This window comes from Protopterus annectens, chromosome 8.part0 (assembly GCF_019279795.1).
Source record: "Protopterus annectens isolate FY-2018-M chromosome 8.part0, PAN1.0, whole genome shotgun sequence".
Classification (NCBI taxonomy): Eukaryota; Metazoa; Chordata; order Ceratodontiformes; family Protopteridae; genus Protopterus; species Protopterus annectens.
In genome coordinates this window covers 801,148,248-801,163,247 of record NC_056741.1, presented here as the reverse complement: position 1 = coordinate 801,163,247, position 15,000 = coordinate 801,148,248, and positions in this window count along the sequence as shown.

The window sequence follows — 15,000 nt, the reverse complement described above, 5'->3', positions numbered from 1 at the left end:
GATCATTTTAGATCAAATCTAAAATGATTAACAACAGCAAAAATTATCTCCTATTTTTCTTGTTTTGCAGGGGGACAAGCCTCCTGCATTTCCCACACCTGCTGCTGATTATATATTAATACCAACTCTGAAATCACACAACAGCAAGGTAAGCATCAATTCCTTCACCCTCCTGTGCTGCCAGCAAATATATATATATATATATATATATATATATATATATATATATATATATATTTATATATATATATATATATATATATATATATGTACACATATATTGGACTACTTGGTAAGCTCAAAGTTTCAAAACTTGGTCAAGACCATAAGATCAAAGTTTTGAAACTTTCAACAGTTTAAAGGAAGATCACCATACAGCACAGAACAGGAAATTTACCATTCTCTTTACTGTAGTGTGATCTTGGAGCTGGTATATCTAATTATCACGCGGTGTTGGGAGTTCGGGGGGGGACGTAAAAAATTGTATTTTTTTACTAAGTTTCGAACTTTCAGAGCTTTGATCTTATGATACCATACCAACCATATGAAGTTTGAAGTTTTGAAAGTTCGAGCTTCCAAAGTAGATTTATTATATATATATATATATATATATATATATATATATATATATATATATATATGGGTTCGCTACTAAATAAAGAAATTCCACAATCCCAAGACTCGGAAAACAGAAAACCAGAATCACGAAATTGCAGAATCTCGAACTAAAAAAAAAAAAGAAAAGAAAAAAAAAACTATTCTAATGTTTATGCTGGGGTGGGCTGCACGCCCCCCCCCCCACACCCCCTGGAACTTAAATATACCAACTCCAACATTGTACTACAGTGGAATGAATGGCAAAGTTCCCGTTCCACACTGTACGCCAATCCCCATTCACCACTTTCGAGATTCCGCAATCTCCAGATTCTAGTCATCGGTATTCAGAGTCAATGCCTAATTTAAAACATCTAAAAGTAAGAACATCAAATTGCACAAACATTTAAAATGAAAATAACTCATGAATATCAAATATACAGCATTTTTTTACAGGGCTCCCCCTCCTCCACTGGCACCCTTCACCTTTGCACCCCACCCCCTTAGTTATATATACTTGTTCTATGGTCTCATTGTGGAAGGGACCAAGTCTGCACAATAGAGCACTCAGGTAACCATTAACAACCCAGTGACATTTCCATGATTTCCAGTCCTTATAAGTCATTCCTACTTGCTAGACCAATTAAGTGTAAGTCTTGACCCCCCCCCACAATCCCTACAGTGCTTAATACAATTAGTAAATAATATCTAGTAGTGATGTTGCATCTGTACAGCACACACTGACACTGATATCAATTAATGTTACTTAAATACAATGTTTTGAAACAAAATGTATTTCATAATGTTGAGTTTAGGTTAACACGCAGTCTCTCACACACACACACACACACACACACACACACACACACACACACACACACACACACACACACACATGCAGAAGCGCACACACATACACACACACACACACGCACATGCACAAGCACATGTACAAGCACACACACACATATATGCACACACACAAGCACACACACATGCACAAGCACACACGCGCGCACACACACACACACACACACACACACACACGCACACACACACGCATATGCACATGCACACGCACATACGTGCGCTCGCACACAAACACATATGCACATGCAGGCAAACACACATGCACAAGCACACACACACACACACACACACACACACACACACACACACACACACATGTGCACACATATACACACACACACTAGTATTGTTGACTGGATTAGACTTACTACACTGGACATTGAGCCTATTTTCAGAAGAATCTCAGGGTAGTATTGCTACCCTATTTAGAAATTTCCCCACATTCTATTCAGTTAACTCCATCTGATCTTTTACATATGCCTCAAATACTATCTGGCAAAAGCAGACAGAACCAGAGTTTAATGTCTCATCTAAATGATGACATCTGAGGAATGCAGTACCACTTTATATTCTTCTCGGCTGTCAGTATTGGAACATGGGTTGGAGCTCCTCATCTGGGAACATAACCCACAGCCTTCTGACCTTCCTGGTATCAGATGTTTGTGCATCATCTTCTGACCATTCTCTGCCAAGTAATGTTACTCCTTCTTCACAGCACACTCAATAGCAGTTGTGTTTTACCCTGGGATGTAGCTATAGCTACAGCATTTGCAGCACACTCACTAGCAGTTGTGTTTTACCCTGGGATGTAACTATAGCTAGAGCATTTACGGCACACTCACTAGCAGTTGTGTTTTACCCTGGGATGTAACTATAGCTAGAGCATTTACAGCACACTCACTAGCAGTTGTGTTTTACCCTGGGATGTAACTATAGCTACAGCATTTGCAGCGCACTCACTAGCAGTTGTGTTTTACCCTGGGATGTAACTATAGCTAGAGCATTTACGGCACACTCACTAGCAGTTGTGTTTTACCCTGGGATGTAACTATAGCTAGGGCATTTACAGCACACTCACTAGGAGTTGTGTTTAACCCTGATATGTAACTATAGCTAGAGCATTTACAGCACACTCACTAGCAGTTGTGTTTTACCTTGGGATGTAACTATAGCTACAGCATTTACAGCACACTCACTAGCAGTTGTGTTTTACCTTGGGATGTAACTATAGCTAGAGCATTTACAGCACACTCACAAGCAGTTGTGTTTTACCCTGGGATGTAACTATAGCTAGAACATTTATAGCACACTCACTAGCAGTTGTGTTTTAACTTGGGATGTAACTATAGCTACAGCATTTACAGTACACTCACTAGCAGTTGTGTTTTACCCTGGGATATAGCTATAGCTACAGCATCCATTTAAACCTTTGAATATCATTTATGCAATATTATAAAAGGCATTTTCCTAATGGCATATTTTTTGTTTCAAGGCTTTTTTTTAATCTCTTGTGTTCCCACCCCACCATAACCACTGACTTCACATTCCTTATTGGTCCTTTCTTCCTACTTCCTGTGGCATCCTAGATCACCAGAAGATGGAGGCATAACTGGGGTACTGCAGACATTATTTACTTGCTTAATTGCCTGTTAACTGAGTAGGCAGGTTAGCCTGTGGACCCTTTTCAGCCATCACTTGGGTAAAAGACACAAAGATATACTATTTGTTCTAGCAAAACAGACAAAGAAGTAATTGAAATGATAATCAGTCTGTGGAATTAGGAGTTTTTGTATGCAACTTCCCCTTCCCAACTGACAGTCAGTGGGCACACTGCTGAAACAAGAATTCACTTCTTGGTTATCAGTGTGTATGTGTGTGTGTGTGTGTGTGTGTGTGTGTGTGTGTGTGTGTGTGTGTGTGTGTGTGTGTGTGCGTGTGTGTGCGTGTGTGTGCGTGTGTGTGTGTGTGTGTGTGTGTGTGTGTCTATGCACAGAAAAAAAGATCTAATCTAGCTAGACCACTATGCATTGCGTAGCAGGCCAAAATTACAGTCTTCTCCCCCTTTCTGCTGCTTGCTTCACCACTTGGCTTTAACCAAATGTCAGCCACACATCATGTTAAGCAACTTCCTTCACTTCCCACCCTCTAGGATATGTGATCCAGCCTTGGATGTCCATGTACATGTCCACAGGTAAGCTCCTCCAGAACTCATTCTCACTATATGTCACTATTGCCACTGTCAGCACTGCATGCCTTTGTGGCATAGAGCTGGCTTTTTAATGGAATACATGAAAATAGTTTATCTTAGCCATCTACATAATAATGTGCAACCACACTGATCCATGAACAAGTTCCATGTGCAACACAGGTCATGACATCTCTGGAGTAGCCTGATTGCCTTTGAATTACCTTGTTTCCTGGATACTTTCTATCATCACCAGTAGTTGATTTAAGCAAGGGCATGTGATCTGGGATATCTGCCTTATGTACTTCAACACCCTAAAGTGTGGCCATTTTGCATTCTCTATTTGTCTGGATAACCTACTGGTGGGCAACAATTGAACTCTTGAGCTTCAGTTGCTCAAGGTTCAACATGTTGATGAGCGGAGTTCCTCAACAGGAAATCACTGCTGACGAGTTGTGCTGGCAGTGATGCTCTTTTTGGGGAATTTTTCTCTTCAAGTTGGTGTAACCATGGAGTTAGTATAGATATGATTGGGAGGTGCAGGGAGGCTTGCCCCCTTTGGATTTTAATACTTGGCATATTTGCTTTCATCCACTCATAGTGGAAGCATCAGGCATGTCCTTCAGTTTGATGGCATCCTTTCTAGCAGGTTCCATGGCCTTTTTACTTTCACTAAGGCCGAGTCTGATTTTAACAGTACTCATCATGTATTCTGCAGGGCAGTGTGTCTCCTACTTTTCCAGTCAATCGCTTTTGAATCTTGCAGTGCCCTGCCAAAGTATGTATCTCTGCTATACATTAATACTTTTCTTTCTGTTTTGGATTAAAGTAACGTTTGAAATATGTGTAAGATCTTGAAAGGACATGGTATTGTATTTTCTTATGTCACCAAACTGTGCAATAAACTGTAAGTTCGAAGCACTATAGTATTAGGTAAGGTTGAGGCCTTCTTTGTGCCCTCAGCATGGTTGCATTTATAGTACATCTCCACTCTGTCCACATCGGCTGACTTATTCACCTAAGAGGTGTTGAAAGCATCCACACATGTACTGACTTATCTACCTAACAGGTGTTGAAAGTGTCTGCACTGCCAACATAGTCTACCCATTTTGCAGTTCACTAAGAGATATGCCACTCCAATACCACTCACCGACTTTTCCATAATAGACTTCATTTTTACATATTCACAATGAAAGTATGCTTTATAATGATGTCAACAATCTGTGTTTAGCATTATGTTTAAAAAATGGCTTCTGAAATATGTATGTATGAATTTTTATTTTTTGCTTAATAGACTTTTAGTAAGAAAAAACAGCTGGAAGATTAATATTTGCTGCACGTATTGTAAATATAAGTATTCATATTTTATTTTGTTACATTGATTTTTATTCAACTTTGATAAGGAATTAATTCCTATTTAAACAATTTATTTTAGTACAAATCTCATATGATGTATGTCATTTTGCATAGCACAATTTTTTTACCGTGAAAGTGCTCCGTTAGTATTTTGGTTCATGCACACAATTAAATTTCATTTAGTGAACCAAGCTTCCTTCTAAGTTATCCTCTCCACCAATCCATGCTTTCAAAAATAATTTCTTTATGCGTTAATTTTTTTTGTAATTTGTTTCTATAGAAGTTATTTAAGGATCTTGTGGCACCAAAATGAGCCCTGTCTTGGACCTTAAACTGTACTCACTCTACTAGCTTCCATATTTGCCAGCATTAGTTTTCTTTGTCTTTGATGAATACCTTCTTTTTTCCTTAACTTTTCTGTCTTACTCTTCCATAACTTCAGCTTCAGAATGTCAACATTCACCTACAGTTCATGGTTCACACTTATTTGCAGTATATGCTGCCTGACCCGGTTGACACTTGCACAACATATAATTGAATAAGGCATACCAGAACAGCAGAGAAATCTCATGTCTTCACTGCTCCTTGAGCTGCATAAAAAGCAATGTTCAACCATGTGTAAATGCACTACATTGGTACTTTATCTTTCACCAGTACTCTCTATTCTTATTTCACTATTTTTGCAGTGCAGCTAATTAGCTTCTGCAATAATCCACGATATGTAGTTATTTCCATTCTACTAAGCTTAATGTTGACATCTCTCTCTCTGTCTATCCTTGTCATATACAGTTCCTGCTTTTGTTCAGTTTTAATATTTACAATCTCACAGTTTATATTTCCTTATTTTCCATACATCATTATACTGCACTGCATAGAAGAATTACTTTTATCCAGAATAGGTTAACCCAAAGCTGTAGTACTTTATCTTGAAACATTACATGTTATATCGAAGACCAATAAATGAAAACTGTCTGTTTTTCCACTTTATATTTTACTCACATTACTAATGGGATTTTAGACATATTACTTGAGTTATCCACTTTAGTGGGCAATGCTATTTTTTATTTAATTTTAAAATCTGAGAGCTCACTTTCTGTAAATGCTTTTCTCATATTGTTACAGAGAGTTACATTTTGAAAATGTCTATTTTTTTCTTTCATCACACTTGCTATTACTTTTGAGGTTTCAGGATTTCAGATTTCAGCAAGTTTGCACTGATTTACCTTTTATAACATGTGAAAATGCATGTGTTTCTCCCCATTTTGTTTACTTTTTAGTTAGTACTTTTGATCCTGTGAGATTTCTCAGGATGGGTCTTGCATGTTATACTAAATGGGAACATTATTGCACATTTTACAACTAGGAAGCTAGCAACACACATAGCAGATTTTAAGAATGCTTTCCGTTTTCCTTTTATACTACTTGACTCGGAAAACAGTTACTTATTTTAGTTGCCATGTGTGCTTATGTAGTGACATATGTTCACTCATGCATGAAGTGCCTAAATTCCTGCTAGCACGCCCTGTCAGAGTTCTTCCAAAAAGGCAAATGCTAGCCGTCGTGAAATGTACTCTAGAGTTTAAAATAGCAAATCCTTCCAAAACTGAATTTTTAGATGCTGGATTGTGTGTATTCCTTAAGTCTGTTAACTAACTATAGATATAGATATAGATATAGATATAGATATAGATATAGATATAGATATAGATATAGATACAGATATAGATATAGATATAGATAGACATACACACACACACACACACACACATTTTATATACACATATATATATATATATATATATATATATATATATATATATATATATATGTGTGTGTGTGTGTGTGTGTGTGTGTGTATACATAAAAATAGACCACAGGGGAAAACTGGCACTTGTGAGCAATAAAGGTGCTGGCTGAGAATCCTAAAAAGTCAGGAAAAAAACATGCAATGTAGACAAGCTCAGCTGAGATTTCAAAGCAATCATGCAATTATAACTTGTTTAGAAATCAAAATTTCTTTATAAAAAAAAAAACTCTAATTTCAAATTCCATTCCATTTGTCAGCTATGTTATTATTAGTAGGCATAAGTGTTAACATTTTCCTGCAAGAATGACGGTGCACATCCAAGGTATGAAGTATCCTCTCTCCCTTATTAATAAATTCTGAGAAGAACATGGGAAGGTTGATAAACTGATTCAGGGTGAATTCAGAGGCAACTTCAACATAAAAGAGAGGTCAGTGCGTAAGACAACCCTGTCTCTGTGGAAAATAAGGTAAGGTTGTCCCAGCTGCAGCTCAGAGACTCACCTTGCAAATGCCACAGCAATAAGAAAAACAGTTTTCAACATTAGGAGCTTCGGATCTGACTGAGTGGCAGGATTGAAAGCTGGTAGGATCAGTTTTTTAGTACATAGTTGAGATCCTACAAAGGAGGAATTTGCTTGCAAGGGGGTCTCTTATGTAATGCTTCTTTCATGAATTGTTTTACCAAAAGAAAAAAAGAAAGAGGGGGATTGAAAGGCAGACAAGCAGAGATGGCTGCTAAGTGCATCTTAATGGATGCATACAATAAGCCATCCTGAAGTAGCTCTCTCAAATACTTCAAGACAGAAAGCCTGATCCATTTGTAAATATATTTTTTTTCTAGTGGTAGGTTTTCTGCTCTTCTTTAACACCTCCTGCTCATCCTCATGAAAAAAAATACACAAACAGAGTCAAGACTGAATCATTCAGGCTATCAGTTGTAGTTGCTCCAAATTTGGGTGCACCAAGCACCCCTGAGAGTGTGTGTGACCAAATCCAGAGTGCTGGGACATATGTGGTAATTGTCCTTGGCCAATACAATTAGAGGGGATAACCAAGATTTCCTGGGCCAATAGGGGGTCACCACAATGACCTTTTGTGTTTCTTTCTGAATCTTCAGAAGTACCTTGTGAATCAATGGAAAGGTTGGAAACACATACAGGAACATTTTCATCCAAGAAAATGAGAATGCATCAGTACTCCAAGCATAGCAAGTATGTCTGGAACAGAATTTCTCCAGCTGTCTGTTTTGAAATGAGGCAAACAGATCCATTTGAGACATTTCCCACATCTGAAATAGATCCTGGAGCACCACTGCCTTGAGCTACCACTCTTGTGAGTATGCCCAGGATCTGCTAAGTCTGTCTGCTACAATGTTTTGCTCTGATGGGATGTATGATGCCTGAAGAGTAGGCAAGTGCTGTAAAGCCAGCTTACAGGCCATTATTGCTATCTGGCTGTGAAGGTAAGGCCTTTTACTGCCTTGTTTGTTGAAGTAACACATCATTGTGATGTTGTCCATAACAAACAAAAGGACCAAGAATCCATAGGTGGTGAAGAACTTTCAAGGCATGGATCGCCACCAACATTTCCTTGCTAATGATGAGCTTAAATGCCTCCTTGGGCATCCAAGGGGTCTGCCCTTAGGTTTCTATTAACCCAGTTCCCTGAGTGAAGTCAGATTGCACTGGAAGAGGTAAGAATAAGGGAAGTCTTATCGATACCCAACTGTGCTTTCCACCACTGTAACTCTCATCTTATGAAGTCCAGCACCAGCAACTGGGATGCCAGGGAATGTATGTCTTGGGTCCAACAATTGCATGTGTACCACTGAATTTTCCTCATCTGGAAACAGGGCAGTGGTATCATGAGAATCATGCATGGCATCAGTCCTACTATTTATAGAAAGTCTTTTGCCTAGGAGACGTTCCTCCTGAAGAATTCCTGAAACATTGGCTGGTAGGACAGGACCTCATCAACAGGAAGAAAGTCCATTCTTTTGATGGTGTTGATCAAGCAGCACAGGAAGATGAATCTTTTTGAGGATGTCAGGCACAACTTCCAAAGGTTTATCTTGAACCCTGGCTGGAAGAGTAAGGTCGAGACCATCTTTAGTGATTCCAAACACCTGGATACAGAATCTGCACAGATCAGTGAGTCATTTAAGTAAGGAAAAATGTGGATGCCAAGAGTCTGACAGTGAGCCTCTACTGGGGCAGGGCATTTAATAAACACTTGAGTTGCAGTGGATAGCACAGGGGCAATGTAGAGAAGTGATAATGGGATCCAGACACAACAAATCTCAAGACATCGCCTGAAAAATGAGAAAAGGGGATATGATGATACACATCCTTCAAGTCTAGGGTCACCATGAAGCAGTGGTCCAGCACAAGAGGGAGCACTGTCTGCAGGATGGGCATCTTGAACTTTGGTACCTTGATAAAAGTATTCAGAAAGGAAAAGTCCAACATTGGCCTCCATGCAGCTCTTTTTTGGGGACCAGGAAAATTCTAGAGTAAAAATCTTTCATTTTCTCAGAAGGAGAGATAAGTTCTCTGACCCATGAGTCCAGCATGTACCAGAGTGTAGGAGAGAATAACAAAGTCTGGTCTGGCAGGTGAGGGGGAACCCCTTTAAACAGATGCAGATGTTCCTTCCACTGCCACCTGTAACCTCTGCCCATGATGTTGAGCACCCATTTGTTGAAAAGCACTGATGGCAAGACCTCCTTGTTCAAAGCTAACTTTCCACATGGGATACCCAGAGGGGAACCTGCTAATGACTGGTGATGAGCCTTGGCATAGACATAGGTTTAAAGGGGGAATTATCCATTTTGGAAAAGGAATCCTTCTTATTAGGTTTGGTGGAGTTCTCATCCTGTCATTTCCTTTGGTATCCTTGTTTTGTTTGGGTGGTGGTTTTGTTTGTTGGGCTGCCAAAAACTGTCCTGCTTATTGGGGGAAAACTTCCTAATATAGAACATTTCAGACATCCCTTGCATCAATTTTCCTCTGTTATATCATTATGTTAAGATCTGATTACATGCTGTACCAGACACACAATCAGAACCAAGCAGAGCATTCAAAATTTCATTTTTAACACATCAGAAAAGTTTTGGCTGTGCAATCAAGCATACCTCCTTGCCACCACCATCAGCACTGCATTTCTAGAAACAGTATGGGTCCTCTCCAAGGCATTCTTTAAAGCATATTTAGACACTTGAGAAACATTTGAAATAATCTTTTTCACATAGTCTTTCTGCTTAACAGGTAATAATGCAGCAAATGTATGTAAACTATACATACACCTCAGCACAACATTCCACATAAAACACTGGCAGTTAAACACTTTAAAAGCGACTGTGCTGGAATTTCCCAGCATCTTTCCCTGAGATTCTAGCCACTTGCATAGTGGGACTGATTTTGATGAATACATGGTCTTTTTATTGGCAGAGGTCACTGAAGACACAGAAGCAGGATTTGTATGCCAGGCATGGCCAAGCACACCCTGAATTACTTAAACACTTTTATAGGCAGAGAATCGTTCAACAGAGGAGAACCACAAGCTTTCTTATAAACGTCATCCAATGCTGGGATCAGTGGTGGGAAGGTTGCCATGTCTATGGCTTCATCCTCCAAAAGATCATAAACCCTGCTTATCTCAGAAGCAGGAGATGACTGCTCCCAGCTGAATACATCCCTAAATCTAGCCAGCATTTCAGAAAAGGAAAACATCTATTACATTTCTGAACCTTTTCATCCTCAGAGGAAACTAAGTGGTCAGAATCTGACTCTTCCAAAAGCAGAGATTCTGGGTCATTTTCAAAATCAGGATCCTTGGTTGGTTGAACAGGGAGGGAGCCCTGGTATTGCACAAAACTTGGGGTTTCACTTCATATTCAATAGCTTGAATAATGGATCGAGCCATAGCCACCAGCTCAGGTGAAAACACAAATAGAGACTGTTGACCTGCCATGTTGCTGGTCATCTGTCTCTTTTTTGTATGCACTACACTAGTAGGAGAATCCCGGGGGGGGGGGGGACTAGCCAGAGCAACACTGATAATGTCTGCATAGTCAACCCAGTAAAATGACCAAATCCCACTACTTTCCCTTTAAAAACAATCTGAGATCTATTTCTGCAGTGATAGTATTCTGAATGCTGCCCTGAATAAAGTGACAGTAGTTTCAGAAACACAGTTCAAAGTATAAAATAAATGCCAAAAGTACCCCCCCCATTTTTATTAAAAAATCAGAAACAAAAGATTAGAAGCAGCATAAAATAGTTTTAGACAAGAAATAAAACATAAATATATAAAAAAATCTTGTCAGAAATGTACAACATGCAAAATGGTGCCAACGTTCTGATTTATGGCAAAAAAAATAATTTAAAATGCAGTAATCCTACCTAATTACCCACACTAATCTTATCATCTTAGCAGCAACAACAAAAAAAAAGAAAACTACAATATCAGCAAGTTTTCCTATCAAAATTTCCAAATGAAGCTTTTAATCAACAGAAACAACAGGCACAATTAACTCATGTGTTATGGAGTAAAGAAAATTTTCCAACTACAAATTCTTTCTTCTGGAGAAGCAGTAATCTGGAAGGGAGAAGAGGATAGAGCATATATTCCCAGTCTAATTCCTACAGAAGAGTACCCCTTCCTTAATTATTGTCTGTTTAACTTTACATCCTGCATCTGCTGTATTATCTCACAAGAATGCCTGAAACTGTAAAACATATCACATATTTCTAAGTGGCAGTGGCATATAGGGATAAAACCTCATCTATGGCTCAGACAATTGAACTTCAGTTGTTTGTCTTTTCGGCTTATCCCAGTTAAGGTTCGCCACAGCGGAACTCCTGTCCGCTAATGATTGGCAGTAGATTTTTTATGGTGCCGAATTGCCAGCCCGACACCCAACCTTCAGCGAAGGCATGCCCATTCACGCATGTCTTTCGGAGGCCACTCGACCATGGGGAGGACATGTAGACTCCACACAGAAGGCACTCCAGCCGTGAATCAAACAGGAGAACCTCTTGTTGTGAGGCAACAATGCTACCACTGTACTTCAGTCTGTGGCATAAATGCTTCCTAATACTGACAGGAGAAGGTAAGTAGGTCCATCCTATGGTTGTGGTGGGTAGTGAGGACACAGTCACAGTCCTTTGAAAGAGGTATAGCAGGCATCCAGGGTGCAGGTTTAAAGATCAGTAAACCACCACTTTTAGGTAACCGCATTATTGAGGGAATATGGGAATGTACTCACAGGGAAGGGCACTTTGAATCCCCACAGTGAATGGGGGCTTCGTTGAATAGAGGTTGCTATCCCCCTGCCCATTGGTTGGTTTAATAGTCTATGTGCAAAATGCTATCACTACCAGGTTGCCAACAAGAACACCAACTTCATAACGTCTGCAAAAATAGCCTCCCCCCAAGGTTCCTCTTAAATTAGCGAATCTGGATATCCCTCATCACTAGGGAACAAATTAACTCAAGTCCATTAAGGGGGAGTTTGTTTGATGTTCAGCAAGAGGGGGTGAGAGCACTAAAAATGTATAATGTATCTGTCATATGTTATTTGTCCTAGGCCTGGTCTCTTGAAAATTATCCATCATAGGGAGTAACCACTAACATGAACAAGAACTAATCACCACTTTTGCCAATATCCATGATGAAGCCTAAAGATGATTAAAATTCTAACCCATTTCCAAAGTGTGTAAACGCTGTAAGGTTTCAAGGACTCTATCTCTGTTTAATGAATAAAGTATCTCAGGCTCTTGACTCCCATTCTTACCGCTTGCATAAAGGAAAATTCCCAGTGTTATTAACAAAAGCAGCAGCGGTGCCCACAGGGACACAAGAAGACATTCATTCATCAAACACATCTGAAGAATGGAAAATCCCACTTAATTTTCTAAATAGGGTATTAATAAACTGTAAGATGCTTCTTCCATTTAACTTGTTAAGGCCCTGTATAAATCAACCTTCACTGTGCATCATCGGAGCTACAGGTCCCTGTTCCACCGATATCAGGAAATTTACATGTTGTTGTCTCCAAGGGATCAGGTCAGGTGTCATCATGGTCTAAGCAATCAGATTCACTGACTGATAGCACAATATGATAGAAAGAATAGAACATCATCCCTTAATTTTCAAACTGCAATGTCGATCAATGCCTCTTATATTTCAGCGGTGCCCAAATAAATGCATAAAAAAAGCTTAAGCAGTCTGCAGCTTATAGCTACACCAGAAATAGAAAACTTCTGGTAGGGAAGAATTTTAATCAATTCAAAAACTTTATCCAAAAATATTGTACTGGAACAGGTGTAATATTTCTTCCAAATGAGAAACATGAGTAGAATTTAAATAGAAATAAAAATAAGTGTTAAAGAAGGAGGTGAGGGTCAAGGAAGCCTGAATGAAGCAATGAGTTGGAAGGGCTCACCTTTTATCTTGTAGTTGAACCTCACTTTTTAAGGCTGGCCAAGACTGGCAATACAGAGTTTTAAAAGCAAAAGATTGTCAGCAAACAAGACTATCTCACCCCCCCCCCCAATTCTACCTTTGTACCCACTGACATGCTCTATGAAAGAATACTTTTCATAACTTCTCCTGCTGGGGTTCTAATTATAAAATAAATAGAATCAGCACCAGTGTTCACCCTTGCCTCATTCCCTACTTCACCCTCGGACAGTTAGAAATTCATGACACAACTTTGATTAATATGCGTTCCTTTATAAAAGGGCTGTAAATCATCTACTAGTGAATCTGTGAGAATGAGGATCTGTAATTTCCGAAAGGTATCCCCATTCCAATAAATGAGAGGTTTTGCTAGCATCAACAGAGCATACTGTACAAGGGTACTTATTTCAACAGAGCATACTGTACAAGGGTACTTATTTCAACAGAGCATACTGTACAAGGGTACTTATTTCAACAGAGCATACTGTACAAGGGTACTTATTTCAACAGAGCATACTGTACAAGGGTACTTATTTCAACAGAGCATACTGTACAATGGTACTTATTTCAAAAGAGCATACTGTACAACGGTACTTATTTCAACAGAGCATACTGTACAAGGGTACTTATTTCAACAGAGCATACAGTACAAAGATACTTATTTCAACAGAGCATACTGTACAAGGGTACTTATCTCAGCAGAGCATACTGTACAAGGGTACTTATTTCAACAGAGCATACTGTACAAGGGTACTTATTTCAACAGAGCATACTGTACAAGGGTACTTATTTCTCACTTCACTTTCCAAGCCACCTACAAAATGCTTTTCCACACATGGTGACTAGTTACAAAGCTGATCATGTCTTCAACAAGCATTGTGAGGAGTTATAATTTTGGTATTGCCATCCAAACACCCATAAATATGTTGTTGCCCAAATTTGTCAAAGATTTAATATGACAACTAGTTGGTTAAAAAGAATCTTTTATTGGTACTGGTAAAAGCTGTTTATAGAAATGGGGGGGTACATTGGGGCATGCTAGGACATGTACCCAGCTGTAAAGTGTTATGCCATGGTAAGTGCCCCAGTAAAAAATGCAAAGTTTTTTTTTACCATGGTAATAAGACATGGACAGCCAGCCAATATCCTGTTACTATGCAGTTTAACTGCAAGCACCTGCAAATTGTTGTTTTGTAGTTGGCAGTCTCTTTATGACTACAGACTGATGAGAATGCAAACTGTCCTAAGTGCCTGCAGCCCTGCAGTTGTGATTGGTTGCCTTTAGCAACCAATCAAAGTGTTTTCCTTACAATCTCTAGTCAACTTTCCATAAAAGTAGAGATTGCCATGAAAGGGGAATTGCTGAGCAGCAGATAATCAAGGATACCTTTCTCGCTGCAGGTACATGCTTTATGTTATTTTTTTTAATTGTTACAAGAAGACAGCTAAAACAATGGGCCATGGTAATAACAGACACTGCCCACAGTAGTAGAATATGTATTTTCTTTTATTTAAATTTACTTTTGCCAAGATTGACAAGGGAATTGCATACCTCTCAACTTCTTTGGTCGAGAATTCTGGACACAGCCAATAATAATTAGGGGCAAAACTTTTAAATATTGCTCTAATTAGCTTAAAAAGTAAATGGAGCAACAGATTTTTCAACAAAATGTATTTTTTCGACATTAAGGAGTATGGAGTACTAATATCTCTCATTATTCAC